Source organism: Danio rerio, chromosome 7 (genome assembly GCF_052040795.2).
Source record: "Danio rerio strain M-AB ecotype USA chromosome 7, GRCz13ab, whole genome shotgun sequence".
NCBI classification, from domain to species: domain Eukaryota; kingdom Metazoa; phylum Chordata; class Actinopteri; order Cypriniformes; family Danionidae; genus Danio; species Danio rerio.
The window spans coordinates 62127501-62142500 of record NC_141027.1 but is presented as its reverse complement, the minus strand read 5'-3'; the positions used below and the strand labels follow the sequence as shown (position 1 = coordinate 62142500).

At 44.5% G+C, this 15000-nt stretch overlaps 2 protein-coding genes across 2 annotated transcripts in view; one reads left to right on the top strand and one right to left on the bottom strand.

Annotated features, from left to right (window-relative positions):
• Nucleotides 1–15000, bottom strand: part of LOC137489863 (uncharacterized) — an 86678-nt gene that overhangs the window by 6333 nt on the left and 65345 nt on the right. Inside the window, exon 3 of the mRNA XM_087261996.1 lies at nucleotides 58–258. The gene's annotated coding sequence lies outside the window, so the exon portion shown is untranslated. The remainder of the gene's footprint in view (nucleotides 1–57; nucleotides 259–15000) is intronic.
• Nucleotides 1–15000, top strand: part of zgc:112271 — a 31311-nt gene that overhangs the window by 11960 nt on the left and 4351 nt on the right. The gene's annotated exons all lie outside the window — the stretch shown is intronic.

Sequence of the window (15000 nt, the reverse complement as noted above, 5' to 3'; positions counted from 1 at the left end):
AGATTAAATTAATATTTATAGAAAAAATAATTCTTAGATGATCTTAACATATCACACCAGTTGAGTGTTGGTTCCCAGTAACTGTTTCCAGTTGAAGGGGAGCCATGTTAGGTTGATCACTTCCAGTAGTGATGTCCAGTGGGCTCACAGCTGCCCACACATCTGCTTGGTAGCTTCAGGTCCTTGATCGGCAGGTATAACTGTGCTGGACTGAAACAGGACTCAATCCATGCAATCAGGACTAGATGGCATGCAACACTGCAAAGAAAGAAAATACAAGTAGTATGTTAATAGCATAAACACAAAGTTTAAAAAGAAGAGGTCCTTTTTATCTTTCAGCAAAATAATACTAACAACGTGTAAGGGCAGAATCAATGATCTGATCACACAAGATAAAAAGTCAAATAGCGTAGTCAGAGACGTTTAAAGATAAATTAATTAACATGTTAAATTGATAAACTGTTGATACACTCATGTCATTGACAAGTTGTGACAATATTAACAATGGGTTAATCTAATATTTTAAAGTTTAAATGCTAGCATGAGGGCAATATGATTCACGCAATATGAAAAGCACACTTTTGTTATATAAATGAGCAATATCACACTCGTAGCAGTGCGAAATGGCTGTATATCGGCATTGGGAGGCGTGCGTTGGCACGAGGCCACAGGCCCCCACCAGTGCCAATATACAGCCATATCGCACTGCTACGAGTGTGATACTGCATTTATACTACAGTTTGATGACATAATTGTGTAACATGAAATTAGCTCATTGTATGAATATTAATAATCAACAATAACGGTTTATTCTTAATTATTAATATTCCGGCTTAAGCTTCAGTCAGTTTGGTCAAACAAACATATGATTGTAAATGATCATGCTCGCGCGACCGAGCGGATTCCCAGATTATGAATATTAATTATCAACAATAACGAATTATTATTAATAATTAATATTCCGGATCAATTTATTGTTAATTTGACCAAACGAACACAAGCAGAGCCGCCGCTCTTCCGAGCGGACACGGTAATCTATTCATTTAGAAAAAGGGAATTTAATTGCTACTTCTTGTGAAGTAGATTAATCATTCAAAAGTTTTAAACAACTTATAATAGCTAGGCAGGGGAATCTGTATTTCAGTGACATTTTCTCGTGAGGCAAACAATACAATTCATTTGATTATAAATGGAATTTATTGACTAGTCAGACGTAACGAACAAACAAACGCACAAACATACATTAAACACAAAACAAAGGTAAACCACGTTTAGATATCGGGTCTATAGAACGTGTAACAGCAAAGAGAAATAGTAAAGCTAGAAAATATAGATTTCAGATTAAAGAGTGACAAAACTCTCAGTTCCACACGCACCATTATGGACCACCAAGGTTATAAAAAACACCTTTTTGATAAAAGGGGCACAGCTTAACCGCATAACTAAAATCACCTGGTCTTTCATGTCTGGCGGTCTCTCTTATGCGTCTCTCTTCCGTCGTGATGAAAACTACTCTTGATGTCCTTTGATGCGTGGAGTTTGTAATGCAGTTCGGACGAACACGATCGCAAACTTTAAACTGAATTTACTTTGCCGGAAAATAAAGAAACGTGGCGGGAAAGTCCATGCGGCGTAGGAAAGCCGCGTGGCCCGAAGGCCACCGACAATGATGTTCTTCTTAGGACGTTCTCTTTCTGCCCAGATGTTTGGGAGGGCAGAATGAGTTATACCTGCGGGTCACGTGACGACCCGTACAGCATTCTGACCAATGATTTCAGGGGAAAGTTTGCGCGCGAACCTTCCTTTGTCTCTGGGCTGCTCGTATGCAAATTTGAGCGTCCGCCTAAAGCATGCGGACAGGCATTTAATACAGGGCTTTAAAGAATAAAGCAATGCGAGTTATGGTCTCGACCTATGCACCATGTGTTGTAAAATGTCAGCAGAAACCCATCGGTACCAAACATGGGGGTGTTGAGAGTACATCAACATAATTTTTCATATCCTTACAATATTTATGCTTTACAAAGGCCTAAATGGAACATGCATACAGGTTATAAGAGATGTTACACAGGTATGAAAAGTCAGAAATGAGGTACAAAGTTTACAAAACATAACACATTGGTTTTGTGCTGGTTCTGGATTTGATGAGTTCATTTTCTTTCTTATCTTATCTGTCATGTTCTTTTGAAGTAGGCAGAGAGTGGTTCTGTGAAGTTAACATGTCACCACGGATTACTAAGCCAGACTTTTCGTCGCCAAGTGATTTTATTGTCCTGGCGATTCACCCAGATTGTTTTCTGGAATGTTAAATGGAATGTTTATCTCCAGAATGCAGGTTACAATATGTTACAGTCCCCCTCTTCCCAAACAACGTGGTTCGGAGAAAACCCGGTTGGTTGGGATCTAACTTAACTTGTTGGTTGGGCAGGAAGTGAGGGCCCCTCGATGTCCGTTCCTGAGTCTCCTTTCCCAGCTTTCCGCTGAAAGGCTCGTGGGAGTATGGCGGTGCACTTGTTCACTGGTGCTTGCATCTTATTGAATGGCGAGGCCCTTGTTAATGTGTGCACGGAGTGGTAGTTGTTCCGCAGTTTTCCAGAGATGAGTGATAGAGGAGTATAGTTGTGAGGTTGCAGTGGTCTTCTGGTGAGACTGAGGTACAGGATCGTGGCTGTATCCTGTGTAGGAAAGGAAGAGAGAGAGAGGGAACAGGGAAGAGCGTAGGTGGTGTCTGAGAGAGAGAGAGAGAGAGAGGGAATAGGGGAGAGAGTAGGTGGTGTCTGTGATGACTGTGCTTGGCTGGGCATTCCACTGTGACACCGGTTGCAGGGTCTCTACCCCCTTTCCTGGCTTGTGGCCCAGTGTTTGTTACTCTGGTTGTGATACGTAGGTTTGAGGGTTGGCTGCTATGCAGCTGAGCGTATACAACCAGGAGTCTTTGCCCTTCCTGTGCGATGTTGGTAGTGCAGGGTGGGTGCCTCTGTCCAAGTTGTTTTCATCATCAGAAAATATGCCATGGTCTGGGCTGTGTAGTCGGTGCTGAGAGACACTCTACCCATTTGGTGTACTGGCATATGAGTTCAAGGGGAAGAGAAAGCGAAGGAGAGGAAAACAAAAAAAAAATAAATTGTTGCTCCTTGTGAGCCCATGGAAGTGTCCCGCCCGATCCATCTGGGTGTCTGATCATGAGAGGATGGTTTCTCTGTTGCTGTGGTGCTCGGTGAATCAGCGCCCTGGGCATGTTTTGCTGTGTGCAGGGTCAGTACATTAGCATTACCCTCCTCTGGCTCTGAGGCAGCATGAACTGTGGTGTCGTGGGGTCTTCAGGGACAACCCAAAAAGGATTCACACGCACCTGTTTTTTAAGATGTAGGAGGTGTTTAGTGACATCTGTGTTGAGGCTGAGGTCAGACAGAAGGATCGGGTGGTAGGTGGGGTGAGTGGTGGAAAACCAACAAAACAAGAGACAAAGTAAAAGTAAAAAAATAAAACTGGTCTGACGTGAGGAGTCAGATGCCTACGTGGTCGCAATGTCGTTTGCGACATTTGTCGGGCTGGTGAGATTGGATGTGGCAGCTAGGCTAGGCAGGGTTGTTGGCTGTCGGTTACAGCTGCCAGATCTCGGGGTTTTGGTTGGGTGGTGACCATGGTCCACCATGTGATACACCTTCTTGGTAAGGGCATCGGTCCAGTCATTCAGGTCCTTGTCAGTGCCTGAAAGTTTGAACTGTTCTTATCTTCTTCTGTAGACGACCATGATGTGGTTGTCAGTGTTGTGGTCGCCTACTTGGGAAGAAGAAAAAGTGTTGACGTTTCACGGGCTTGTGGTGGGCAGTTCTGAAGCCTTTTGTTTCCCCCCTAGGAGGTGGAACGTGAAACAGAGTCAAGCAAGTTGGAGTCTGCAGCTAAGTGCACTCTGATGTCATGGGCTGCTGTGCTTTGAAGGGTTACAATGGTGGCTGCCATTTCTGCATACGGCGGTGGTTGTGGGAGCATCCATCGACACAGGTTGTGGGCATACCTTGGCACGCATTCTCATCCCAGTACTTGGGAGTACTAGAATGACAGGTTGGCAGAGGTGGCTGGGGTTCCTCCTCTACAGCGTTGCCAATTGTCTGTCAGTTGTACAGTCTTGGTAAACAGCTATGCTGTTACCCAGCGTGGATTTGTGGCTTAAGGTGTAACAAGTGTCAATACAGTGGCCCTAGGGGGCCATCGGCCGCATGGCCGTACTGGCGTTAGACTTTATGCCATCCCGGATGTGCTGACTGTTCAGTAACATGACAGGTTGGTGGCAGGTGTCTATGATGGCTTCTGTGCTCCAAAGAAGTTGGAGAGTAGTTGTTGAAATGGCACCCACCGTGCAGAGAGATGTTATTACACAGTCTTAGTATTTGCCTTCTGGCGCAAGGAGTGTCTTACTTGCATATGCCCAGACGTTGTCTCACTTCAATCGTGGCCAGCTGTTGACCTTCCGTCAAACAGAAGGACAGCCCTTTTTGACAGGGTGGTCACGGGTCGAGAAGTCTTTGAACAGTTCTAAAAGACGAGTCTGGAGTAGTTGCACCACCTTAGGGAGCCGCTCAGTTCAGAGACCTTGCTAGGCGGTAGTCTTTGCGCTAGCCACAGTCAACTGTTGTAGGCCATGGTCTATCTCCTTTGAGTGGCCAGGCACGGTGGTACTTTCATTAAGGATGTCATCAACGTAGATGAGGTTACCTCTAACATAAGCATCGGGATATGCTTTGTTCAGGAGGGTGTTGCTTTCGGCTGGTGAGTTAGCCTAGCCGACGGGGCACCTCATGATCGTTTAGTGTCTGTTGTTCAAGGTGAAAGCTAGCTTATTTGAATGTACAGGTATTGTCCAGAAGGCGGGGACCACATCAAGCGTTGAGGAGATGGTTGGTCCTTGAATTCTGGGCACTTCCTGTTCCAGTGGTGTCATTGGCCCTTGTGACAATGGCATTTGCTGATTTAGCTTTCTATGGTCAGGCACCCTTTGACCCTGGGCTTGAGGATGGGCCAGATGGGTGCCGAGCAGGTTTTGTTGCATAGCCCGATGTCCTTTTTCCAGCATGGAGTTGGATATTTCCATGTGAAGGTCAGTGGGACTTGCAGTCTAGAGAGTCTTTAGCGAGGACACCGTTGTAGTCATACAGGATGTGCTGACGTTTGTCGGTTGACATCATCCTGCGTGGCCTCAGCATGTCTGTTCTGTTGAGGAAAGTGCCCTGTCTTCATCCATGTTAGTGATGGGGTGACGAGTGGCTGGGCACACTGCAAGGGGTTAGTCCTCAGTGAGCTCACTTCTGCCTACCTGTTATTTGTTTACTGGTAAGACAGATGTGAGTGTGGTGAGCTTTAATGGAACAGTATAGTTTGTGTTTTCTAAGCTCCTCTCTGGTGTCGTTGCATGTGGGGTGAGGCCACTAATTGGCCCAAGAGTTCAAAGTCATGGAACTCGTAGCTGACCAATCGTCCCAGTAGGTAGTCTTTGGGGATTTTTTTTATGTCAGTTGCCATGCAGCTATTACACAAGACATATACTGTTCATGAGGACAGTTCAATTTAGGGTATGGCTTCCAGGTTGAGGCCCAGTTTTATGCCTTCTGTTGTTGGTTGGAAGAAAACCCAATGTATGGTTTAGAGTTCGGCCTTTCGTATGGAGAGCCATATAGAGCACCTGTTTGTATAGCCTGGCACCACTGAGTCTTGTTTGCTGATGACGGAGCAGGCCTCTGGCATGGTCTGGCCTGAGTGGGGCCTCTTGAGGGTGACAGCCATCGTTGTTGGCTGTGAGAAGTGTGGGTGCCTATCACCGGTCGTTAAAGGTGTCTATATATATGCCTAAAGATGTATCAGGCTATTAGCTCTGATGTAAACATCGTGCAGCGAGGCCGTGAGAGTTAGGACGGGATGGGTCAACCATCCGCTGATTCCGATTCAAGTTCAATGTGCAAATGCTGTTGGCAGTTGTCATGTGTGAGAGTTCAGCATTTGGACAGTAGTGTGTATGCTCGTTAGTCGAACACAGGTCTGGGGGTGTGTTCAGGCGGAGTGTCGCACAGTGTGAGGCTGATGGCTGCTGGGTTGTCTGCTCACAATGCAAGCACAGTGTCATTCACAGTCCGGTTATTCAACATTAAGCCCTTTGAGGCCTGGGGCAGCAAGCGTTGGGGTTGCTAGCTGGTTTGAAGGCTGCAGAGTAGCGACCTTGACCCCGTCTATGTTGTTGAATTTGGGTTCTCGCGGGTTCCAGCAGTTTTCCGCGACCTCGGTGACCTGACAGTCTGTTGGGGTTGACCTGACGGCTGTGAGAGAGTTCTTGCACTTGGGCCCAGATTTTAAAGGGGTTTAAAGTTCGAAAGAGGTTCAAACATATCCAGCGGATCTTTACCATTCAGCAGCAGGTATGTGCCCATTGGCGACGGGTACACGGGGTGCACTGCAGTCATGGGGACAGTCGTTACTTGAATGGGAGCGACGTATGTGAGTTGAACCTCAGTTTGGCTGTATGATTTGCACCATCAGCCTGCCTGGTTGGCAGTTAAGTGTTCGTTTTAGTCTCTGAACTCTTGCTTTGAGTTACTCAAACAGGAAAGATGACATTATTGTGAGGTCTGCTTCCGTGCTGACGCGCGTTTTTCATCTTTCTTTCATCTCCACGGTTACAGCCAAGTAGCGCGTTGTTGCCGCGCCCTTTTGTTCAGGTTCCCCAAGAGTTGAAGTGCAGGGGCCTGAGCAGTTGTTTGTACGCAGGTGTGGCTGGTTGGTGGGCTGTGGCTCGGGAGGTAAACAGACAACCAGACCAGTGTTTCCTGGTACCCGAGGTTGCAAGCATGGTGGCACTGGCTGCTTCTTGGGGGAAGCGTGATGCTGCAGTTAGATACACAGTCTTTAGCTTGTGTTGGACTCGCAGTACTCTGCGGGGATGGAGCAGAAAGCAGGTGTTCAGGGGGGGTAAATGGTTTTGGACCCCCCTCAAGTCATAAGGAGTCTGGCTTGACTTCCTGTAGGGCCCCTTCAAGCTTTTTAGCAGTTCTGCTGCTCATGACGCCACTGTGTCGTTGTTTGGTGTCAGGTTTTCACCTTTGGCTTTCTCTGGCGTGTAACTAGCTGGATGCTGGTTGCTCGAGCTCCTGGCTACTGCAGGTTGGTCATTCCTTGGTTGCTGTTAGGCTCCTTTTGGGCTGCTTGTGGTGAGTGGTTTGTCCCAGTGTGTCTCTGAGCATCCTGTCTGGTGTTGGGACATGCGCCTTCCTGGAGGTGCTGTCCTCTGCTGGCGGAGAAAGGCTTTAACTCACTGTTTGGAAGTCTTGCGGCTGGGAAACAGTAACGTGCCTTTTAAAGTCAGCTCCGGATGAGATTCTGAGACAGGGTAGCTCGTAGGTGTTTGATAGTCTTTCAAAACAGTCTTTGTTTTGAACAGATTTTATGAGCTAAAATCTGCCGCTGTTGGGTGGTCAGGGCGTGGGGGCAGGGCATTGCCCGTGTGCGGACTCACCACAGAAAGCAGGCTTTTGAGAGAGAGAGGATCTGGAAGGTGAACTCCTCCGTCCGTGGCTCATTTCCTGTCTCGAAGTAGGGTTGGTGTAGTCAACTGCAGTATGCTTGTGAGGTCTCTTGGCTGTTCTGAGACCCATGGCGACAATCAGTCCTTACTCTGACACGGGGTCAGGTAAAACACTCTAGTAAGAGCTCTTGCATCGGCTCGTAATCTGCTTTGATGGCACGGCGCTGTTGATTCAGGAAACTTCTTGCCTCACGGCTCGAAGTAATTCTTAGCAGATACAGTTTGTCACAGAGAGTGGCACTTGGCCTCTGTGTAAAAGTGTGAAAGTCAATGTCTTAAAATTAGGAGTGCATGTCGCCGCCTTCAGCAAGGTTTGGGGTGAAAGTTGGCATTTCCCTGGCCAGCTGGTTCAAAGTCGTTGGCTGACAGATGGTGTCTGTCGTGGGGGACCCCATTGAAGGGAGTCCTGGCCCTGTGTTACTGATGGGCGTTGCTGGAATGCTGGCTGGCGGGGCGGTATGAGTTGGATTCACCCCCCTCTGCTGGTCTATCCAGTCTTGGCCTTTGGGCTGACTGCGGCACTTCCCCTTTCGTATAGTCACATGGGTTGTAGGAATGTGACCGTTCTGGGTGAACTCTGTCAAGTTCATGCATAAAGTCTTTTGGTTGGGTTCCGTGTTGGAATTTTGCTCGGGCCCTCAGCCGTTGACTTTAGAGGCTTTGGCCCGAGCTTCACTGTCTTTAGTTCTGCTCTTTACAATAGTGTTTCAGCTTTGTAGCTTTACACTCAGTTCATCTTTGGCTTTTTCCTCTTGTCGCTCCTTGTGTCCGTTGTCCGCTTGTAGCTCCATCGGGGCGCGCTGTAGTCCGTCCATTTGCTCCAGAAGTTCGGCGTCCTTTTCCCTCGTCGTCTTGCAGGCGTCCTGGGCTCGATGCTCCAGCTGGTTGAGACCCTTTCCTATGGGTCTGGCCGGTGCAAGGGTGAGGTGTGTCAGGGCCCTGGAGAGTTGAGTCTGGGCTTGGCTGTCATGGCTCCGGGCTAGGTCGTTCGCCCTCAGCGGATTAATGCAGACGTCCAGCTGTTCTCTGCTTGGCCGCTGCAGCTCCATGGCGTCGTTGGGCAGGAGGTTGTGGGTTAAGCACTTAACCAGGCCTCCAGTTGGTCCCAGTGAGCAGCGGGCTGGGCGCACTTGACATGCTGGTCTGTTGGGTGAGACAGAGATCACAAGGGAGAGAGAGAGAGACCCACATGGCCAAATCGAGTGGATGTTAGCATTGTGCTATATTATTAGTCTGACAGGGTTGTCAGCTAGGGGGTATGTGCCGGCTAGACGTTGGTCCTTCTAAGGATCCACTGGGGGCCGGACAATTCGGATGTCGAATTTGGGTGGCTAGATAACAGTTGATATCTACGTACTGGCCTCAAGGCTTTTAGTCATGCGCCAGGCTGTGCAAATTATCAATCAATTATTTAAATCACCCTGGTGGTTCTCAATAGCGTGGTCTCTGAGCAGGTCAAAGTAAATAAAAAGAATTAAGTAAATAAAAATAACAGTAACCCCAAAAAAAACAAAAATGAATAATACTAACGATAAGTTAGACAAAAAGGCACCTCGCTCGGATGAACGAGTGTACAGGGAAAGAAAAATGAAAGAAAATACTAATATGGATATCAGTAAATATGAATAAAAATAAAACTGAAAGACAGACAAGGATGAGAAACGAGGGAGAGAGAGATAGAGAGAGAGAATAGCAAAACCTATGGGCATGTCTAAAATGTTCGTTTTATAGTCCTGTAGTGGGCTAGGTTTAGACTAGGTTTTACATGCTATTTACACTTGGTGGTGAGTGAAAGGCAATCAGATGAAAGTCGCAAGAGCGTGCTATCTGGCTAGACTTTCCCCAACTCCTACTGCAGTCGCTATCAGATCACTTGCCTATAATGTAACTCGGTTGTGAACTTACACAGCGTAGGCTTTTAGCACAATACGTAGCACTCAAGAAAGTCACTGACCGCCTGGCATGATTCAAAATTGGGTTTTGCCTGATGATTCCGGTGCCGCACTAGGCCTGTAGAATGAGGTGGCCAATCTCACTCAGGCGGGCACGTGTGTGGAATCATGACAGGGTAATTAACCAAGATTGATCGTATGCCAGTTGACACGGACGGTGCTTCTTGGAGTACGATTGCTGATGCCACTGTGATCCACACAAGCCGGAGAGACAAAACGCCAAGGTATCTAACGCATCCTTCAGCAGGGGTCAGTTATGTCAGACAGATGAACCCAATCTTTTGATCTGCAACCTGAATAACCTGTACGCTTAACCACACAAGCACAGAGGACTCGGGTCCGGATACGGGCAGTACTATGGATCTACTATTCTGGGCGAGCCAGTTGGAGTAGGAATCTTAGTATGCTGTAGTATCTGATGGATAGAGAAGGTTATCACCCTGTGATGGAGGGAGGCTAAAGGAAAATTAAATCGGCATAAAAGAATCTAAAAGAATAATCATAATAATCCCCTATAGGTAAAAGCAGTACAGGACGGCTTAGAAAAAGTAGAAAGAGTGCCTTAGTATTCAGGGGCATCTACAAACATTAATGGGTTAGCCCAACATGTTTTAATCAGATGTGGGATCTATAGATTGATAGCTCTGAATTTAGCTTCAGACTAATACTTGCCCTAATATAGTTATACTTTCCCTATAACCTAAGAGGTGAGGGAATAAATAAGGCATGAGGAAAAGATGGAGTAAAAAAAAATCAAAAGGGAAGAAAAATTATGCCTATTAATGATAATAATAGAGAGATTAAAGGCTATTCCCCAAATAGCAAAACCAACAAAATTAAAATTAAACATGACCTAAGTTTAGAATAGATTATTGGGAACTTGATTAAAAAATCAAGTAATAACAAAATAAACTGGACAACGGTATTAAAATGAAAAAGACAGAAGGCAGAAAATTAATAAAAAAAAATTGAAAGTAACAAAATAATTCATAATACCAAAAGAAATAAAAACAGACCAATAATCTATACTTAGGTAACTAAACTATTGTTTGGATAAAATGATAACAGGGAAAATAAAATGCTTAATCGAAATTAAAACAAATTAACTCCAAACTGTTTGACCATTTCAGACCACTTGAGACACAATGGTGGGCGGAACTGATGTGAGAAGAGCAGGAGGAGACAGGGGGAGATGTTTCCGAGTTGCACTTCACATTCGGTTAGCCTTGTGCTAAAGTTTGTTAATATTACAAAATGTGAAGGGTTGGTTTGCTTAAGCATTAGCTGGCGTTAGCGGCTAGCAAGTTGTTACGCTTCGCATCCGGTTAGCCTTGTGCTAACAGTTTGGTAATATTAAGACGCGAAGGGTTCGTTTACTTAAGGCTAGTCGTTAGAAGCTAGCGAGTGGTTTTGCCCTGTGATGTAAACCGCGTCACACACTCTGCCTCCTGAAGGCGGATCTTATGCTTTGGGGTGGTGACTACGTCCTTCACGCATGCGTGCGCGCGCACTAGTTACATGGACGAGGAGTCAATGAGCGCTCGAAGAGTCATTTTTATGAATGAGTTCTCATTCATAACTTGGTATGCGGCTGACTTCACAAAGGCAAAGCGCGAACCACTAAGATTCCCATAAACGGTCATTATATATCATGTTGCCTTAACACTGATAATAATATTCGACCATTACAATTAGACAAACAAACATAAAATGCGAGACGTCTCTCGAGGCGGTGCACGTTTGTACACATATTTGGTCCGGACGAGCATAACTGAAATATGGGAATTCACATCCATATCAGATTTCGGTACCATTTAAAACACGCTTATGATTCTGAGAATTCCTTTCTTCAGAAAGCGGATTACAGGCAAGCTTGCAGCTCCCGAATACATTAATTTAGAACCGTCCAGCAGTTCTGAAATTAATTTCGCACGGCGGCGAAGCAAAGAGGTTAAACGTTAGGCAGCTAATCTAACAGTTTGAAACCACGGGAGAAATAGTCTAGAGGTTTTCTAGCTATAAAGGCCTTTTAAACGGACAGGTTTGGGGTTTCCAAACTGTCTTACAAGCGCTGAGAGAGGTGTGTTTTCCTCCGACAGGCACACTAATATATTTAAATGATTTGCAGAACGTGCGTCTCAGCAAAATCGGTTTAAAATATATATGAACTGCAGTTTAAATTGTTACACTCTACACGGGCAGTTCTCTGCTGTGTTTAGTGAACAGAATGGCTGAAGGAGGCTTTTCGTTCTTCCAGTTTTGAAGGAAAGGAAATGCTTCTCGCGGTCCTTTTTTCTATATCGCGCTTAATAAATCACCATGAATTGAAAAGTTTGTTTCAGAGAAAATGTTTGAAAAACTGCCCGCATTCTCTCCACCAATATATGTAACATGAAATTAGCTCATTGTATGAATATTAATAATCAACAATAACGGTTTATTCTTAATTATTAATATTCCGGCTTAAGCTTCAGTCAGTTTGGTCAAACAAACATATGATTGTAAATGATCATGCTCGCGCGACCGAGCAGATTCCCAGATTATGAATATTAATTATCAACAATAACAAATTATTATTAATAATTAATATTCCGGATCAATTTATTGTTAATTTGACCAAACGAACACAAGCAGAGCCGCCGCTCTTCCGAGCGGACACGGTAATCTATTCATTTAGAAAAAGGGAATTTAATTGCTACTTCTTGTGAAGTAGATTAATCATTCAAAAGTTTTAAACAACTTATAATAGCTAGGCAGGGGAATCTGTATTTCAGTGACATTTTCTCGTGAGGCAAACAATACAATTCATTTGATTATAAATGGAATTTATTGACTAGTCAGACGTAACGAACAAACAAACGCACAAACATACATTAAACACAAAACAAAGGTAAACCACGTTTAGATATCGGGTCTATAGAACGTGTAACAGCAAAGAGAAATAGTAAAGCTAGAAAATATAGATTTCAGATTAAAGAGTGACAAAACTCTCAGTTCCACACGCTCCATTACGGACCACCAAGGTTATAAAAAACACCTTTTTGATAAAAGGGGCACAGCTTAACCGCATAACTAAAATCACCTGGTCTTTCATGTCTGGCGGTCTCTCTTATGCGTCTCTCTTCCGTCGTGATGAAAACTACTCTTGATGTCCTTTGATGCGTGGAGTTTGTAATGCAGTTCGGACGAACACGATCGCAAACTTTAAACTGAATTTACTTTGCCGGAAAATAAAGAAACGTGGCGGGAAAGTCCATGCGGCGTAGGAAAGCCGCGTGGCCCGAAGGCCACCGACAATGATGTTCTTCTTAGGACGTTCTCTTTCTGCCCAGATGTTTGGGAGGGCAGAATGAGTTATACCTGCGGGTCACGTGACGACCCGTACAGCATTCTGACCAATGATTTCAGGGGAAAGTTTGCGCGCGAACCTTCCTTTGTCTCTGGGCTGCTCGTATGCAAATTTGAGCGTCCGCCTAAAGCATGCGGACAGGCATTTAATACAGGGCTTTAAAGAATAAAGCAATGCGAGTTATGGTCTCGACCTATGCACCATGTGTTGTAAAATGTCAGCAGAAACCCATCGGTACCAAACATGGGGGTGTTGAGAGTACATCAACATAATTTTTCATATCCTTACAATATTTATGCTTTACAAAGGCCTAAATGGAACATGCATACAGGTTATAAGAGATGTTACACAGGTATGAAAAGTCAGAAATGAGGTACAAAGTTTACAAAACATAACACATTGGTTTTGTGCTGGTTCTGGATTTGATGAGTTCATTTTCTTTCTTATCTTATCTGTCATGTTCTTTTGAAGTAGGCAGAGAGTGGTTCTGTGAAGTCTCCCAGACTTGTTAACATGTCACCACGGATTACTAAGCCAGACTTTTCGTCGCCAAGTGATTTTATTGTCCTGGCGATTCACCCAGATTGTTTTCTGGAATGTTAAATGGAATGTTTATCTCCAGAATGCAGGTTACAATATGTTACAGTTGTGTATATTGTGCTGATCTCCCTTTATTTAATCACCCTAATTAAATAAAGTTAAGATCAGGATCCTCCCTTAGCTATATTTCTTACCAAGAGTTTAGTTAAAGGATCGTCTTTAAAGAACGTATTTTGCAAAAGAATAAATTAGAGCATACTTTACCACACAGGGTAACTTAAATGGGTTCTGGAAAATGAAGTCATTGTCCACTCCAGTGAAGAAAATTAATAAAATACACTTTTATTAATAAAATAAAATCCAGTGAAAAAGTAGGTCAAACAAAAGACAAACAGAAAACAAAAATCCTTACTTTGTCCCCAGTTGGCGGACAAAGGGCAACCAACCTCAATGAACAGAAGTCGGGAAGCGCAAAGCTGAAGAGTACATGTCAGCTTTTATACTCAGTAGCCCATTTCACACAGTGATACCGGTAAATATCCGGAAAATTTCCGGAACGACTTTACCGGTATATTCAAAAAAGCGCTGTTCACACAGGCGAGGACGTTACGGAAATTTTCCGGAAAAGAGCATTCACACATCCATTCCAAAATACCGGTAAATTCTGACATCATTCACCACAAATGAGCTTTAAACGGTTGCGCTTGTATTTGTAAACATTTGACTAAATTACAAACTCTGTGGATGATCAATATTGTGAACAACTTTCGCAGGATCACTTTCGCATGTCGAGATGTTCATATTATCTGCGTGTGCAGGCGCTCATATGCGCACGCAAAGCTTAAAGGTAAACAAACAACGGCTTATCATAAGCATCTCATCGATGATTATTTACACAGTTGGCATTAAGAAGAACATACAAACGTAATCTGACTAACTTCTAGCAGCTAAATGTGTCTGGAAAAATATTCAAAGGCTTTTATCCTCACAAACCGCGCGGACGTAAATGCGTCTGACTGTTGTGATTGGCTAAAGCAGACGTCTCACGTCAGCACGTTCTAGACGTGCACGCGCTTATTACGGGAATCTTCCTTCTGCATTCACACAGCGCAGCATTCCGGCAAATTGCCGGTAATGTTACAACTTCTCTTTCCGGAAAATAGCCAGAACGAATTTACCGGTATTTTCAAAAAGGACCTGTTCACACATACAACCGTTCCGGAAAATTGCCGGCAATTTTCCGGAAAGGTCTGTATGTGTGAAAGGGGCTAGTGTCTCAGTGACAGTATTCATAAATCAACCCTAAACACAGGTGCACAAACTACTTAAATCATACATTCAAGGAGCATGCTAAATCACTTGAACAGTAAAAAGACAGATATATAGTCATCAAGAGTACATTATATCATATAAATCAACATTTAGGCATTTTAATATAAGCCTTAATTTATAATGTGCTATATAGTCATGCACTTAAATTCAGGTGCGTGAACTCGGTAGAGAGTTCAGCAAAAGTACAAGTTGGGAGTTCATTCAGAGTTCGACTACTAGCAAGAGGGTCATCTGAAGTAGCAAGGGGTTCACAGAGA